Source organism: Papio anubis, chromosome 5 (genome assembly GCF_008728515.1).
Source record: "Papio anubis isolate 15944 chromosome 5, Panubis1.0, whole genome shotgun sequence".
NCBI classification, from domain to species: domain Eukaryota; kingdom Metazoa; phylum Chordata; class Mammalia; order Primates; family Cercopithecidae; genus Papio; species Papio anubis.
In genome coordinates this window covers 150,076,128-150,081,304 of record NC_044980.1, presented here as the reverse complement: position 1 = coordinate 150,081,304, position 5,177 = coordinate 150,076,128, and the positions used below count along the sequence as shown (strand labels likewise).

Below are 5,177 nucleotides of genomic sequence, written 5' to 3'. Positions count from 1 at the left end.
GAGGTTTAAAGTGTTTAAAGCTCATTTTCTGATGGGTGGCATGGAGAAAGCACAATAAATGCTAGTGATTATTAGATTCATCATATTCTCCTTCACATTCTAATACAATGTGTGCATATTTTATCCCTGCTCTAACTCCGTAAGTTCCCTCAGGTCTGTGGTCATGATGGATTTTTTTCCATTGTTCTTATTGTGGTAAAATATGCATAAAATCTACCATCTCAAATTTTTTTTTTTTTTTACATAAGAAAGTGGCAGTCTTTTATTGCAAATATGCATACACTCTCGGACGAGGTTCTCTGGTCCTCAGGTGTAGGGGGCCAGGGAAGTCGCGCCGGCGCTCTCGGGTGATGTTCTCCGGTCCACAAATGCGGGGGCCGAAGAAGTCACGCTGGCTCCTGCCAGTGGCAGACTTTTATGCATTGGTACTGGAAGGGGGAGGGCAGTGGGCAGGATAAGGGCGTGATAGGGGCATCTCCGTAGGCATGGCCGGGTAAGTTTCTATCTCTTCGGATTGACATCACCTGGAGCATGCTCGGTTGATCTGCATCTTCCCGCGCGCGGGAAAGTTGGTGAGGAAGAACCCGGAAGCAACATGGATTATGCCTTCTTGTTCACCTTCCTCCATCTTGTCCTTTCTCCTTCACCCAAACAGTCCAACCTCTTATTGATTATAAGAATTTAGGGCGCCGTGGTCTGTCTGGCTGCTTCCTGCTGTTAAGGGGCGTAGTTAGGGTCTGAGGTTGGCAGTTGCGTGTAGGGATGCAGGAGCATTTGGTTGAAGGTGACTCGGGTGATCTCTTGAACCTTGGCTCGGAGAAATTTTATTAGAATGGGAGCAAGACATAACATAAGGCAGAGGATTAGTATGGGAATTAGGAATGGAAGCATCTGCTGTACTACAGGCGGTAGCCATACCGGTGGTCCGGGGGTTAAGGGGGCGTTAAATTGTTGAAGCTAGGGAAACCCCGATAATTAAGGGAAGAAAAACAGCCCGCTTTTGGATGTTATTGCTGGAGCTGAGCTGGGAAGCTAGTTCAGACAATTCTCCTTCGCTATATAGGGTTAAGCTAGGCACTAAAGATACCGGAACGCAAAGGGACTGGGTGATGGAGGTATGGTTAAGAGTTTTAGATAGAGTTTGGTTACACCAAAAGTAGCCTCCAACAGGGGCCGTCTGGGTCCTGCTGGGAGCTTATGTGCAATTACACCATGAAGAGTTTGGCGTAGAGTAGCAAAAAGGAATCTCTGTCTCACTCTGTCTCTCTTCATTTCTTTTTCTGTCTCTCTTCATCTCTGTCTCTCCTCATCTCTGTCTCTCTCCATCTCTGTCATCTCTGTCTCTCCCCATCTCTGTCTTTGTCTCTCTCCACCTCTGTCTCTATCTCTGTCTGTATCTCTTTGTCTCCATCTCCATCTCTGTCTCCGTCTCTCCACCTCCCGCTCACCAAGGCTGCTCCCCTCACCAACTCCCCTACCTCCTGGCTTCTCCCTATCTCTGACTCAACAGGGACTGAGTGCAGCAGAGGCCCTTGGGGAGGTCTGGGCTTTCTACTGCCTTCTGGTTACAGCCTCTCCTTCCCTGTATCTGTCCTTCATCCTGGCCTAATGAGTCCACATTTTATTTAGGGAGAGGGCAGAGTGACAACCCTGGGTGGGGGGGGGGGGACAATCTGCCATGCCCTGCATGACTGAGTGTATCTGGTTGTCTGTAGACCAGGTTTAGAATCTCCATACAAAGTTAGGATTAGTAGGAGTAACTAGGGGAATTAGAGTGAACCATAATAATGATGACAAAGGTGTAGAGGGTAAGTTCAACATTGCCGAAATCACAAAGGGCACCCTGCCAAGCTAGGTCTTCTATGAGAGTAAAAAGTTGGGAAACCTACTGGTTGGGAGATGGGTCGGGAAGGAGGGTATCTATGAGGTTTATGAAGGAAAAGTCAGTTAAGTTAAGATGAAGAATGGTGAGGAAGCGAGAAAATTTGAGGAGGGTGTTGATCCTTGAGTAGAACCTGGCCACCTGGAGAAAGGGAAGGGGAATAGATGTTTTGAGTTAGGTTAAGATGTTTTATCCCAAGAGGGGGGTGGGACAAGAGGGCATGATGAGGAAAGAGTGGGCAAAGCATGCATAGTCCAGGCAGTAATTTAACACTGGGGTCTGGCGAGGGTTAGACGGTTTACCGTCTACCCCAACTACTGAGATAGTGGATGGCTGGCTAGGACCTCCATAGGTTGGCAAAACAGAATAGGTAGCCTCCGTATTGATGAGAAAAGAAATTGGTTTACCCGCTATCTGTAGAGTTACCCTAGGCTCGGCGAGGGTGACCAGGGTCTCCGAGTGTGGGCACCGTCAGTCGTCGTCCAGGTGTAGGAGCTGGAAGGAGCCTTCCGGCCTTTGAGGAGAGGCACCACGTTGAGGCGCAATGCCTGCCCTGCTGGCGGGGCAATCAGACTTCCAGTGTCCTTCCTGTTGGCAGGTTGGGCATGGCGTGGTAGGCAGGCGAGGATTTGGACACCTTTTTTCCCAATGCCCAGTTGTGCCACACTTAAAGCATGGACGAGACAGAGTGGCTTGCTTGGCCTGGGGACACTGGTTTGCCTAGTGGCCCTGGGTCTCCGTGATTTGCTAGCAGGAGCCCCTGGGAGACTTGCTCTGTGGCCCTCCTGCCGCAGAGGCAACGCTTGGCTGGAGGGCAGCCACTAGAGCTTGCAGGCTCAGCTGCCTCCTTCTTTCCTCTGTCTAGGCTCTGCGGCCTCAGCTGCTGCTCTCTCTGAGTTAAAAACCTTTGAAGGCCACTTTTCCTGTATGGGGAGCAGGAGGCCCATCTTCAACCTTTTTTTGCTTTTTTGGAATATGTGGAGGCTGATCTCAGATAAAATAGGAGGCTAGGACAGCTGCTCCGGCTGGGGAGGTGGGGTCTAGCCGAGTAAATTGGGCTAGTGCCTCTGTAAGGCGATTTAGGAAGGAAGTCGGGTTCTCATCTGGGTGCTGGATGATTTCCTTTAGTTTATCAAAATTGACCACTTTGTTAGAGGCTGCCTGCATACCGGCCAAGAGACATTGAACCATAATGTCCTTCCTACGGCGGCCAGGCTGCTGTGGTTGGTAATCTCAATCTGGTTCTATGGACGGGACAGCCATCTCTCCTAACAGGACGGTGGCGTCGATTAAATGCCATTGATTTGCATGTTGCCTGGTGGCTGCGAGAATGCACTCTCTTTCCTCTGGGTTAAGAGTGGAAGTAAGAATGACATGTAAGTCATGCCAGGTAAGGTTATATGCTCTGGCCTAGGTATCGAAACTCTTTGGAATATTAGGTGGGGTTGGCTGAGAAGTCGCCAAGTCGTTCTTCAGTTTTGGAAAGGTCAGCCAAGGAAAAGGGGACGTGGACTAACTACGCCTTTGGCTCCAGCAACTTCTTGGGGTGGGGGAGGGGGCAACAAACTAGCAGGGGAGGTTGGAACAGACTGAGCAGTAGGGTAGGTTAAGACAGGCTGACTGGTAGAGGGGGTTGAGGCAGGCTGACTGGTAGAGGGCTGACTAATGGGGGCCGCTACCGCGGTCTTGGAGCAAGTGTGGATGGAAATGGGAGAGGTAAGAGGAGTGGCTGAGGGAGGAGTGTCGGGCGGGGCAGTTGGAGCTCCATAGGGAGGGGTGAGAGGAGTGGCTGAAGGAGGAGCGTCGGGAGGGGTGGTAGGAAGTCCATAGGGAGGGGGGTTGGAAAGTCGGGAGGGAGGTCGCCTGCCGTCGGCCCCATCTGAAATGGAGGTGGAGTCCTCCTCAGTTGCTGAGGTGGGGGCCAAGGGCCGGGTTTAGGGGTTTAGGCTAACAAGACCTGGGCCATTTAACACTGGGCGCACAGGTCTGGGCGAGAGCGCAAGTCCTAAAAGCCTTGGACATAGATAATTTCTGACCACTTTCCGAGCCTCTGGCAGAAATTAGAGAGATCTAATTAAAATGTTGCGGTCTAAAGTGCCTTCAGGCGGCCGTTGAGACTGGCTGTCAGTCTCAATGTTGAGACTGGCCACGCCGCAGTGGAGAGTAAAATCAGTCGCTTTCATTTAAGATCTTGCTGTAATTGTAAAGTTTTGAGATTAGTTAGAAGACACCCTAAAGGGGTGTCTCTAGGTATTTTGGATTGGGGATTTCCCATTGCCTTCCTCTCACCCATAGGCGGAAACCGAACTCTACCTGGCTACAAAGCGTCCTTTGGAGCCACTAGAGACCGGGAGGCTCCTGGAGCCGGAATGGAGATTACCTCCAGGCGGACGTCTCCGTCCTGGACGGGTCTCACATGGACTGGAATGGAGTTCCTTTGGGCAGACGTCTCTACCTTTGGGAACTCTCCTGTGGGTCACCTGGTGACCAAAAAACCTTGGGCCTGCGCAGGACTTCTGGCCAAGGAGTATGAGAGGGAGGCAAGAGATACTCACCCCTAGGAGACTTGGAGGTGTGGAAAGCGATGTCTAGGTCCTGGTCTGTCCGCAGCGTGAAGGAGGAGGCTCCTCGGACCTTAGGGGGCCCTGAGGAGGGGTCTCCTCCCGGGTTTTTGGCATGCCACAGTGGAGAGGAAAATTAGCCGCTTTCGTTTTAAATCTTGAGCTAGATGCAAGGCTTCCAAGTTTTGGAGGAGACACCCTAAAGGGGTGTTCGTAGGGATTTTCAATTGTGAGGTTCCCATTGTTTAACCACCAGAAATGGAAACCGACCTCATGCAGTGGCAAAGCGTCCTTTGCCGCTGCTGGGGACCGGGGGCTCCTGGAGCCACTAACGGAGAATTGAGGAACTTCAAGACGGACGTCTCCGGGTTGAAGGCCTCACTGCGCCACAGGGTGGCTACGTCCTTGGGCGTACGTACGACTCTAGGCCAAGGACACGGAAACGGACGGAGATGGTTAACAAAAGGGAGTACTCACCGAAGAAGAAATTCTCAGAGCGGCACCAGTGGAAAGCTGGAACACTTGTTTGGTGTTCGTGGCTGGTTGGGTTGGGAGCCGGTTCGCTGTGGAGGAGGTTCGTTAGACCCTTAGGGGATGTTGAGGAAGGGTCTCCTCCTGGGTCGGGTTTCTGCACCAACTGTTTTAATTTAAATTAATTTGGCAGTAACTGTTTTGATTTAATTTAATGTAACTTAATTTAGGAGAGCTAAGTAATTAAACATGAGGCCAAAGTA

The 5,177-nt window shown here is 51.1% G+C and overlaps 1 long non-coding RNA gene across 2 annotated transcripts; it reads right to left on the bottom strand.

Moving 5' to 3' along the window:
• Nucleotides 1-669: 669 nt before the first annotated feature.
• Nucleotides 670-5,177, bottom strand: LOC116274976. Of its 2 annotated transcripts, none has more exons than XR_004183863.1 (3): nt 4,921-5,177; nt 2,290-2,470; nt 670-714 (listed from the first exon to the last, which is right to left on the bottom strand). It is a non-coding gene; the product is annotated as an uncharacterized LOC116274976 (long non-coding RNA). The 2 variants fall into 2 exon arrangements; XR_004183862.1 differs by lacking the exon at nt 670-714 and adding an exon at nt 1,635-2,023.